The sequence below is a fragment of the Drosophila pseudoobscura genome, chromosome 4 (genome assembly GCF_009870125.1).
Source record: "Drosophila pseudoobscura strain MV-25-SWS-2005 chromosome 4, UCI_Dpse_MV25, whole genome shotgun sequence".
Classification (NCBI taxonomy): Eukaryota; Metazoa; Arthropoda; class Insecta; order Diptera; family Drosophilidae; genus Drosophila; species Drosophila pseudoobscura.
The window spans coordinates 14,608,805-14,621,211 of NC_046681.1; the positions used below are offsets into that span (position 1 = coordinate 14,608,805).

At 39.7% G+C, this 12,407-nt stretch overlaps 1 protein-coding gene across 10 annotated transcripts in view; it reads right to left on the reverse strand.

Annotated features, from left to right (window-relative positions):
• LOC4816227 (serine-rich adhesin for platelets) overlaps positions 1-10,165 on the reverse strand; it is a 40,609-nt gene extending 30,444 nt beyond the window's left edge. For 7 of the 10 annotated variants that reach the window (XM_033380798.1, XM_033380800.1, XM_033380795.1 and 4 more), the window contains exon 1: positions 10,066-10,165. The gene's annotated coding sequence lies outside the window, so the exon portion shown is untranslated. The remainder of the gene's footprint in view (positions 1-10,065) is intronic. The other 3 variants (XM_001355767.4, XM_033380802.1, XM_033380794.1) reach the window with 2 other exon arrangements.
• Positions 10,166-12,407: the final 2,242 nt, after the last annotated feature.

The following is a 12,407-nucleotide window of genomic DNA, read 5'->3' on the forward strand; positions in this document are numbered from 1 at the left end:
CAAAAACCATATCAAGGAACTCAGCTACATACTCGGAAACTGGACGTCTTTATAGCTTTGAAGATTCAAATCTGTCTAGACCGAAAATGGTCTAGAATATGCACAGAATATGGTGGTTCTTCTCTTATAGAATTTGTGGTTCTTCGACCTTTTTAGACCAATAGTAGTACAAAACATACAAGACAATGCAATGCAAGACACATACCAAATAGATTGTGATTCAGCCATTTGATTAGCGCTGACACTTTGCCCATAAATAACCAAGTAAAACATGTGCCCCCAAAGGCAGGCACAGCCACAGCCATAGAGTCAAAGTCGGAGTCAGAACCAGAGACAGAGGAGTCGAATGCGCCCCTGACACGCAAAAGTACTTAACAATGACCAAAGTGTACTTAAAAGGCTAAAAATGGTCAATACTACAACTACAGCGTGGTACGTACAATGCGACAAACTTGAAATGGCACAGAACAGACAGCAGAAGCAGCCAGCAGCCAGCAGCCAAGCTAGAGTCCAACTAACAAGCTCTCCCAGCCTTCTGGCTAGAAGACAAAAGGATGCCTCTGCCTTCTGCTTAGAACAGCAACAGCAATAGCAACAGCAGGAAATAAGCTCTAGCTCCTTTTAAAGCTAACCAAGGCCTTAAACAAACAGCCATTGGGACTGTGACTAGGCCCTCCTCCTCTCGGCTTAAGAATCGCTGCAAGTACCAGAGGAACAGGCAGATTCTATATAGCAGTCGGGGAGATCCAGCATCCTAAGTGCTGCAGCTTGTTAGGGCCTAAACTCTCCAGCAACAGCTTTAGCCGTCTCTGTCTCGCTGTGTGAGAAATCATTTCAAGGTGTCTTTGGGAATGCCCATTGTATTCATAGATGGCGATGGGTATATTGGCTGTTGCGTTTACAAGATCTTAAGGGTTCACGATTGAGCAAAACAAAAGTCCTTCGCTGTTTCGATCTGCATCGCTCAGTCCTTTTTGGGCGAGTGATTCGATGCAATGAGAAATCTGAGACGCTGTATATAACTGAACGATCGAATCGAATACCGAATCACACCGAATCTATTGGTAGGTATACAAATGTTTTTGAAAATATATACCAGCAATTTAGAACAAATTTAAAGGTAATATTATTTAAAGGTAGGACGTGGAACCCTACTTCTGCCATCCTTGATCCTCATCTACAGGGTATTTACGTGTCCAGACTCTTAAATGAATAATTTCACAGATTTCCTTTATTTGTAGCCTTTTGCTGCTGTTCCTTTGGTGGCTGTCTTTAAAAATAGTTTATCGCCCGATCGCGCATTTATTTCGTTTGTCTCTGTCGAAGTGTTGCCCCTTCCGGACCCCCTGCGGCCCTGCGGTTGTATGCTGTATGCCTCAAAGTTAATGCTGTCAAGATAGCAGAAAGGAAATCAATGCAGCAGCAGCAGCTTGTTTGCCGGGCCTCCTAAGGGCCTCCCCCCGCGTTCGCGTTTGCGGTCCCGGTCAATCTGTCCGTCTTTGTGTGAGTTACATGATAAATGCAATGCAATGCAATAACAACCTTAACATCTAGAAAGGTGGGGGTTGTCGTGGTGTACCAACAGCTGTGGCAATAACAAGACCAACAAAATGTCCAAGAAACAGGAAATGAAATCTGTGCGGGCCCTCCTCCGTTCGCGAGACCTTTTTTGTGTGTGTTTGGATTTTTGCGAGAGCGAACAAAATATTCTAAATTGCTGATTAACACGCTGCCGTCCGAGGGGCTTAGTCATGCTAAGGCGTTCAAAGTAATACTTTCGGATTTTCCGAATCCATTCGGAATATAATGAGATGGTTGGTGGTGCAACCCACAGCCCGAATGCAAATATGGCAACGCGATGACTGGAACTTTTGCTGCATGTTGGACAGCAATCAATGTTTGGAAAAAGTACTTACTGAATGTAAGGGGAATACACTTATTAAGATTTTATTCTGTTAATTTATGGAACGAGAATTATAGAAAAGAATGGTGTCAATATGAATTTATTGTCTTGAAACCACTCTTTGATATATAATGTTAATAAAATAAACTCTTACTGATATCTGCGTACATTTGACACCCAATTTGCGAAAACCTTTCCCATAGCAAATGATTGCCATTGATTGGGGCTTTCGCTCTGGTCGATTTATCACCAGACATAGCACTCAATCACAGACACCATCGGGTCTAAGTAGAGCGCAGGCATAACACCGAGATGTCGATCCATAGAGCCAACTTAATGACTTTCAAAATGTTCGTTCACTCTCTGCAGTATGACAGAGACCCCCCTGTTGTGTGTTGTTTCTTTCAACAATTAAATCATAAAGCGCAGAAATTAATTATGACAAATGGCAGAGCAGAGCAGAGCAGAGCGAAAACTTTTCATTTCAACAGAGCGGCAGAGCCCAGAGTCACAGCAGAAATGAGAGCAATAATCAATAATCGACACACAAGTAAGTTGTTAAGGAAAAGTAAGCAGCGAAATGGAAAAGTGAAAGCAGCAGAGAAAAAAAAAACACAGAATGAAGTTGAAAAAGTTTAAGGAAATTATCGATGATTGTGTGGCTGTGTGCCACAAGATATTATATCTATATGAAAACCGATATTTTTCAGTTCCGCATTTGGATATTGAGTAACCAAAAAAAAAGCGGTCTGGTCTTATGAAAGCCAATCCCCCATCTCCCACCTGCTGCTGGGCCCTGGCCCCTGACTAAACAGAGTCATAAATAATTTATGTATGGAGAGATAAATAGAGAGTTACTCACAGTATATTCAGTATATTCAGTATTCCCTCCTGCTGCAAAAAGTCAATTAATTTTCAAGGCCAGGGCCCAGCAAATAAACCGAAAATTCCGAAATTGTTTATTTCCTCACCCAGTTATCGCACCTCAATAGTCGGCACAAAAGCCATTTCTGTCTTTAATTCTAGGTCAGCGGCAACACAGCCCGACACAAATTTACATAGCGGGCCATATAAACAAACACGGTTGTATAATTCTCCCCCAATTAGCCCACATTATTATGTTTCAACTTGAACTTTCCTAACTGGCCCAAAAAGGAAACCATTTCTGAGGAAATTGAGCTATCAAAAAACGCTCAAGACAACGCATTAAAACGCTGGGCGTTTTCCTGTTACAGCATTTTTGGGCAGCAGCAGAAAATTGATTTCACTTAAATAAATGTTAAGGTCAAGTTTAAATGGTTAGTGATAATGGGGTCTAGGCCTAGATGGACAGGAAGAGGTAAATTTAATTAAAATAATAGAGGTAATATGAAGAATTTTAAAGCATCTTTTATTGCCATATCAAGTTGTTGATATTTATTAGAATAAATAATGGAAGACAGCTGTTTGTATAATCCATTTAAAAATGAGAAATGTTTTCCGTTATAATGGATTTTTATAACCAATAATATATTAGAAAACGGAAAAGATTCAAATCTTTCAGAAACCGTGGTAAATATTGTACATAATTTCATATATTTTTCCACTCCATTTAATTTTAACAACTATTTTAATTGCTGAGATACTTCATCTCTTGCCCAAAGTCTTGGTGGCACTCTCATATAATGCTAATTAAATATTCTTTCATTGCCGAATGCATGCCAGCAAAAAATTATGTTTTATTCTTTAATGCTGCGCGTGTTGCATGCAATTTAGTGCCTAATTAATCATAGAGTTTGGCAAATAATCATTTTTGCTTGAAGACCTCTTGGCTGATTTATTTGCCGGGCTTATACAAAATTAAAACATTAATTGTGAGCAGCAACAAAAAAAGATAATTAATTGAGCAGACAGTGAACGATGGCTATGTGGGTTAGCAGGTGGAAAAACGTTGTCATCAACAGACAGAGGCAGAGTTTTCCTTTTAGAAATCGTGTAAAAGTTAATTGCCAACGGCGGACCGATCGAAGTAAATTAAAAAATAAAGAAAAAAGATAGTTGCTACTGGCCACGAATCGATGGCAGAAAAGTGCAAGTGGAAAATGTGTGAGAAAAATATTGTGGAAATCATGTGGAAAATGCAAACAAAGCGATACACTTACTGGTACTATACCCCGGGCCTTGGCTATCATTTTTTTTTTTGATTTGCATTCGAGCAACCGATTAAATCCCGTTTATACGAGTATCTTGCACATTGTACAGCAATTTTCATTGCCATTGCTCGGACATTTTGCAAGCCAATCAACTCAAGAGCGTGAAAAGCATTCACAAAAATATTGGCGAAATATAAAATAATTGTTCGCCTCCCCATGGGATAAGCAGCGACGAAACAAATTAAAACCATGAAAAACGAGTCATAAAGAGGAATACCGAATACCAACTAAAACTGAAAATCCAACAAAAAATGTTACAAATTTTTCTAGGTTTTTTTTTTTTGTTGTCGGTGCGCTCTGAGATTGCGCAGTCAAAGACCTTCATGCTCGTAATTGGCAGCAGCATACTTAAGCCCAGGCCCCAAAAAAAAACAGCAACAAAAAAAAAAAAACGAAAGACGAGAGCCAAAGGTGACTTCCCCGCCGCCACAGCACAGCAGAATTTCGTGAACATAATTTATGCAAGCGCAAAAAAACAGACAGGAGACAGGGCGACTGGAGTCAGGACTGAACTGAACTGAACCCTCAGCTGCTAATGAGATTTCATACGGCTTCCAATGCACCCATTCGTTCGTACATATGATAGGCAGCAGCAGGAGTTATCCCCTGTTCAGTCGAGTCTCTTAGCCGAAAACCATAGCAAAATCCCAAGACAAGACAATGGCCAGAGTTTGATGTCCGAGAAATGGCATGCAATGAGTGATTTTAACAGGGTGTAAATGGTACGTGCTGATGCTCGAAGAGGTGATGACAGAAAGTGGGAAGGAAAGATATGAATATAAGTAGATAGATTAAATAGTTCTCAATATGTACGTCACGGTTAAATGGCTGATTACAAAATGACAACAATCATCCAATATTTTCTAAAATGAGATTCTAAGCCGAGTCTCCTCTTTGTTTAATACATAGGAAGATACTTCTTTTGTGGATCTATGGTACATTTCCTCTAGTCCCTTGCACCCCTAAGTACCATTTAGTCTTCCTTTCTTTTGCCCATGGCTTCGGAGGTATCGACATGGTCTATGATATATTAGCTCTCATTTTTTCCGGCTCTCTTTATTGTCTTTGTAATTGTTAGCAATTATTACAATTCGCAAGCAACTTTTTGGCATAGGCTTTGGTTACGGCCCAGCGGGTGGCGGATGGCAGTTGGCAGTTGGCAGGCGGCTGTCTCGCTTTTTGTCCAGTCCCTCAGGTCCTCTATGTCTGGATTTTCTCCACATTAAGAGTTCATTTTTTTGCCTGGCGGTTCGTTGGTTGGTTGGCTACAAGGAATGACGTCAATAAACACATTTTGGCTTTTTGTTTGCTGCCATTTAGCTCTGGTTTCTGGTTTTTAGTTGAAGTTTTGTGTGGTTTTTTTTATGACACGCTGCCGCGTTGATAATTGTCATTTGGCATTGCTGGAGTTGTCATCAATCCTCAGCACCGATCGCGAATCGCAATAAACTATAAGTTTTTGTATGGTCTTTCGGTAAGCGGCTTTGATTTGTTGGTTCAATGACACAGACATCTTTGGGGTTGGGGTGCCTGGGATTTGATAGCTCATTTAAATTGAACCACGAGGAGAGGGGGGCTAGACTTTTGCACTGCTCGGCTGACAGCTGACGAGTGCCGACTTTTTGATATGCAAAAACTTTCACCGTGTGTGCCAGGATAAAGAGATTAATTATATGCATTCATTGCAATGGCAATGCAGTTTCTTGGCCAAGTTTGTGTCTTGAGTCATTCGTTTTTTATTTGCAAGAGAAACTGATCGTTTGATGGCTTTGTTAAAGAGGATTTTAAACCGAAAAATCTCTTAAGCTTATTGGTTTTTGTCAGCTTACAAAACAAAACTTTAATTTAGCATTCAATGAACTTTTGATCAGCCATAGCGAAAAATCCACTCAATGATTCATCGCGTACAAGCCTCTACAAGTAATAAATAAAATTTGTATATACTTTTTGATGAGTGAATAAAATGTAGTATTTGTTGGATTGAACTATTTTATGATCAGATTAAAAAGCCATCAAAACATCACTCAAAGCGCTCTCAATAAATTCTATTCACATACAATCCGTGCCGCCCTGCCCTACACTAGATTTTTTCTTATAAATTATTTAATGACTCAAAGGGAAATTTGCATTTTTTATACACCAAAAACAGAGCCAACACCCACTAAACTTACAGCACAGTCCCTCCCTCCAGTCTCTGGCCATTATGCATATCGAATGAAGGCATTAAATGTTTAATTGCCAGGCAGCGTTGGCCAACTCTTTAGAGTGCAGAGATATGCAGATGAATACATTTCGAGAAGCCGAGGAATCTCCTGAACAAATTAGTGGAATTTTCTCCATTTGCATGTCTGTTGCATGTCAGAGACTTTTCGCAATGCGACCGACCATAAGCGAGCGAACAAAGAGCCTAATTGAAGGTAATTTAAATTGATTAAACATGTCTATAGGTTGGGCCCACCATCCGCTAAGACTCCGCTCCGGCTCCGACTCCGCTCTGTGTCTGAGGCTTTTTGTGGAGGTGTTTGTTTGCTGCACTTTTTGGCTGCTCTTTGATTTTGGCATTGTCTTGGTACAAAAACAAATGAAAAATGATACAAGAAAAATACGCGGCTCGGCTCGGCACGGCTAGGCTCGTGTGGGTCGTTTGGCAGTTGTGATGATGATGGGTGGGTCACAAGCCATCAACAGCACCACACGGCACCACTCGACACCACTCGGCACCACACAACATACACTGTGTGGGGTATTCGTTAAGTATGGTAGCATGTTCTGAGGTGTTTATGGTTTAATTAGGCCTACTGCTGCTGCTGAGCATGATGAAAAATGAAAGGACCGAAATCATATAGCACTAGAATATAATTTAAATACCAGTGGGATGCCTAACATTGCGGCTAAAAGAAGCCTTCTGGCTGAGATCATCTTAGCCAAAAGCCGACCTTGGCCCAGCCTAGAAATTGCAACCCGACGAGCCGTCTCTTCTATGAATCACATTTTGGACATCCTGTTCAGTCCCCTTAAAAACTTAATGCCAAATGATAAATATTTTGCTTGGCAGAGTTCATTGGAAGCGCTTTGGGTTGGCTAGAAATTGAATTATAAAGAATTATGCTTTTTTTCAGTTGGGTTTCATTATTGTTTTTTATTTTTGTTTCAGCCATACAAGGCAAAGCTAATAATTATGACTTTGAAACGTTTTCGGTATGGCTTTCGTTGGAGTCTCCGGACAACACAAAATATTTTGACACAATAATAGAAATAAATTTGAATTGTGCACAAAATAAAGTGCAAAAATATCATTAAAAACGTGTGAGAATACAAAATACGAAAAATTCTACAAAAATTTAATTTTTGGTCAACAGTCAACATTAAACACATTTTTGGGGATAAAAAGGGTGTGCAAAATTGTGTGTTTGAAGCGATTTTGGCATACAAAATGAGAGAGTGGAATATTTCAAAATTAATGGAATTTCTTTCATTTAATTTTTAGGTATTCCTTGAGGCACATTAAAACGCCAGCATACCCTGCTGATATCCCAGAGGGAAACCAACCGTCAGCTTAATTAAAAAGTATCTCGCTGTGGTGTTGAAATGGTCTTAATGTCAACCTCCGGTTGGCTGCCACTGCCACAAGTTCTAACTCTCTGACATTCAGCTCCAGCGATAGAGACTGACAAAAAGGCAGGCGCGTGCCCATAAATATATATACCTATGCACCTATGTATGAATGTACAAATGTGTATACCCATTGTATATGTAAAGAAATCAAGTATTATAGCTGCTTTTTTTGACGAGGTAATGCAATATGCCATAAGCTTTGAGTTCCGCGCCCAGTTTTTGTTCGTTTCAATATCTTTCGGAGGTGACAATTGGGGCCAACACCTTTTCAGCCCAAATGGTAATTTGCACTAATGCATGCCACAAGCTACTGAGCCTCTAATGCGACATTTGTGGGCCTCGCAATCAAACCATTCGATATATGGTAGACATAAATCAGATATTTCCTCTTTCCTGCCGGGGAAATTTTACTTGAGTTCTGTTCTCAGTTCTCAAAAGAACTAAAAAACAGAGACAACTATCCCCATATGGAGTGTAAGACTGGATCTACTCTTGGGGTCTGGTCTGGACAATCTGATGACTAATGGGCAATCTGTGATATGATGTGAACTCATGTCTGGGCACTAGAATCATTGAACCTTCTATTAATGATTCATTGAATCGAGTTAGGTTTTGTTTAACCAAAGAAATATATATTCCCTAATGAGCTCTGATGATGGAAATAGTATGAAGTATGAATAATATGAAGATCCAAATAATTAACTGAGAGAAATAGCTTTGAAAGTCAGACAAAGAAAATATTCTTTTCCATTGTTATTGACTTTAAAATGGAGCAAGAAATGGAGAGAAATGGAAGGGGGTTTTTGCGAGTCACAATTATGAGAATGATGGGAAAGGTTTTCTTCATCTAAAAGAGAATGTAATTCTTTCATTTGTTGTGTTGGCTAATTCGGATTATACAGATCATTTTCATAAAACTCAAGATACTCGTATACTCTGCGGTAGTCAATGAACTCTGCTTCATGCCAACGCTATTTTATTAGAAACTACTGTAGGTAAATCTATGGGGCCCACTATGTTTTTTTTTTTTAATTAATGTACCATAATGTTAACATCTTAAATTAGGTCTGTATATTATGGTACATATGTATAGTTCTCAGACCTCGTAACCCTAATTGGAGCCTCGCTCACACATAATTTGCCACTAAATATATTGCATCATCGAGTCTCGTTAACTTAAATCTTTTTTTTTTGTTTTTCTGATATTATAAAGCAATTTTCCTCTCTTTTTCTTCCCCCCAAAAAAATTGGCAATCTCCAATCAACGACAATTTCCATGCCAGTTACAATGCTTATACCGTATAGTAATAGACAATAATTTATTGCTCGATGCTGACAAACAAAATGTATGCTTAAATAAATCAAAAAGAGACGAATTGCACCGTACCTGTCCGCGCGATAGTGGAGCGTGTAGATATCTCTTTTTAGCATGGGTCCCCGTGACTCCATGTGTCCGTCCACTGAAGGCGTTTCAGCTTATATTTTATTTAACTTTATTTTCATTATATTCTGGTCCGATCCGATGCAAAAGCGGACGGCAGCAGCAGGCAACATCAATGTCGCTTGGCTGCTTTTTTGAATGTATTCACCAGCACTCACACACGCATTCAGCGACACAGACAAGGGGCTCAATGAATCAATGACAATTCGACAAACCAAACCAACGAAAAAACGCGTGGTACAGGGGAGTTTTTTTTTTGTTTTTTAGCTAAATAAAAAAACGCGTAGTCAGCCAAGTAATGGACAAAAAAATTATTGAAAATATTTTATTATAAATTTCAATGATTTTTTTTTTTTTTTCTGTGGGCGACAGTCGACCAACAGCTGTTGCCTGATTGAGAGAGGCAGAGCAGAGGCCCAAAAAGCTTCTGCGCTGCGTTGCACTTGAGAGAGCATGCAACACGAGAGTCTGAGTCTGAGTCTACCCTTTCCCTTTTCTTGGGCTTGGGTTTTGGCTTGGCCTTTTGCTTTTCTTTTTCAGTATGTCTCTGATCTTTCACTTTCTTTGCAATTCGGAACTGTTGCTGCTTAGTCTCTGAGACCGACTAAAATGAGTGCCTGGAGGAGGGGTCTGTCCTGAGGTCTTGAGTTGCCTCCGTTTTGCATTTCACACTCAACGCTTGGCTTCACTTGAATTCGCGTCGGCTGTGTCGGGTCGGGCCTCACTCAGACATCAGTCACAACAATCTACAATTGTTTAATGTTTACTCTTGTTTTTTGTTCCCCTTATTTTATGCTTTTATATATTTTTAATGTGTTTTAATATTGTATCTACTCGCGTATAAACACAGATACATCTATATATATACACTGTGTGGTGTATATATATATATAAATATATTCTTTTAGACGAACTCGTTTTGATGTGTGTGGAAGTGTACTTTTGGCTGGGAAAACCGAACCGTTTGTCTCGCACGCCAACGCTATACTAAAAGAGTTTCGAGCTGGGACCGGGCATTAAATAAGCCTCCGTCTGACACCTGGCTATACCTTTACCTCGGTCTGTGGCTGTGGCTGGGGCTGGGGCTCTGCCTCTACCTCTGAGTCTGGCTCTGAGTCTGTGTCTGGGATGATGTCAGCGCTAGAGAGAAAGAGAGAGAGAGAGAGATATGGAGAGAGAGTAAAAACCACAAACGTATGCCAAAAGAGCTTCATGTTAAAAGAGAATCTACCTCGGGCTGCGCTCTTTGGCTCAGTTAAATTAATTTATTATTATTATGAGTACTCGTACAATGATAACCATGCCCACATACAATGTTTTAAGTCATTGTAATAAATGTTGATTTATTGTCTCTGGCTTTAAAAGGTGCTGCACAATAAAGGTTTAATAACCATTGAGAGATTTCTATGGCTGTACATTTTTATAAATGAAGTCATTCCCATATCTTTTATATGCAATTTAACTGCACCTTGAAGTACATTTCAGAAGAAACACAACTTAAGATCAGAAAATCTTCATCTACTCTTTCAGCTTTTTGCTCGTTAATTGAGCAACTTGACAACCCTATTCGAGGCCCCTCTCTTTGGGATCACCGCTATCTCTTTGAGCCGGCTTTTTGTTGGCTTGTTTTTGTCTCTACAAAACCGGCATTTTCAGCGTAACGTAAACACATTTAACGTCCCACGTAAGAGGGGCACGTAGTGCCAGTTAACGTTATAACGTAAAAGCTCCAGTGAGATTCAATGTGATTTTTGAAGTGTGCGCTGCCATTGAACCAATCTTTATAGGTCTTGCACTCAAATTTTTGGCATTATTATAAATAATTTTTCATCTTATTTTCGAGTGTGGCTTTGGAATTGGCTAATAAAACATTTATGACTTTTGGCCATGTGTGCTGTGAACAAATTAAGCCATTAATTAGAACAACCAGCCAACAGAAAAACAAAAACAAAAACAAATATAAAAATATGTACGTATGCGTATACGCTCAATGCTGAACGTGGGACGAGAGCCCAATGCAGTCTAGACTGATTACTGGGGAGGTTGGGGTTGGGGCTGACAACCCTACCTCCAACCAACACTCGCGACAACACGCACGCAAGGCACACAAGGCATGTGGCAAGAGAGAGGGGCAGACAATATGCATGTCAAGTTCAGGCACAAGTAAGGTCTCTCCACGCACTCGGGCATGAAGATCGAACGCCTCGGATCAGTTCTCCAACAAAACATCTCAAAGTATCAGCCTCCGACTTTGACTACGGGCTAAAAGCCCTTCAGTGGGTGGCAGCTGAAACAGAAACAGCTGAAAGCTTTGCAAAGACTTGGGCTTGCTTTTGGTTGTTGTTAGTTGCTGGCTGCCCTGAGGCTTAGCCCTGGCTTTCGCTACACGCGCCACTTGACCCTTTGGGGGTCTGCGGGTTCAAAAACGTGGCTTCGGCTGCCGCATTCGCAATGCAATTGAAATTGGATTTGGATTTGGCTTTTGGGTTTTTGTTCGGTCTGACTGGGATCTGGGATTCGTTGCAGTCCAAATGTTGTCACGCCGTTCTCCTTCTCCTTCTTTCTCTCTTGATCTGTCTATCTCTCTCCCTCTCTATAGTTGAGTACAAATTTCGGAACAAATCGCGTTTGAAAGTTATGCCACAAATTTATACTGGCTGCTGTTAATACCAGGCCAACAAATTGCATTGAATTATTCCTCTTGTTTTCCTCTTTGATAGTCGTTCTTTATCGTATTTCTTCGAGTTGTATATATTTGGTGCACAGTTTCTAAAAGAAAGAGACTGGATAAAGTTGGTGCAAATTTTAAGGAAATTTAATAGATGTTAAACATTAAAATCTCCCTGAAATAGATCTTCAGACTGAAAATAATATTAATATATTATATTAAATATGAATAAGTGTCTTAGTAAAAAGGCGATTATTGAATGCCTTCCTATGCGAAAAGACTTTAAGACGAAAGACTCTCAGGTTTTCTATTTTCTTCCTAAAAGAAAACATACGATTTTCCTTTCTAAATTTAAGAAATCCCATTTCACAATCCCATTATTTCAGAACAAAGGAGTATATATTGGCCAAAAGTTCAAAAGTCAATGACATTACCAAAGGCAAACGACCCAAAATAAATGAGGAAACGTCACACATTAATGCATAAACTGATGGGCACTAAATGGGCGTGACTACATATACGATTATATCTATAACTCTCCATCACTTGGTCCACGTGCCAAAAAAATCACAAAAATATTTAAATACA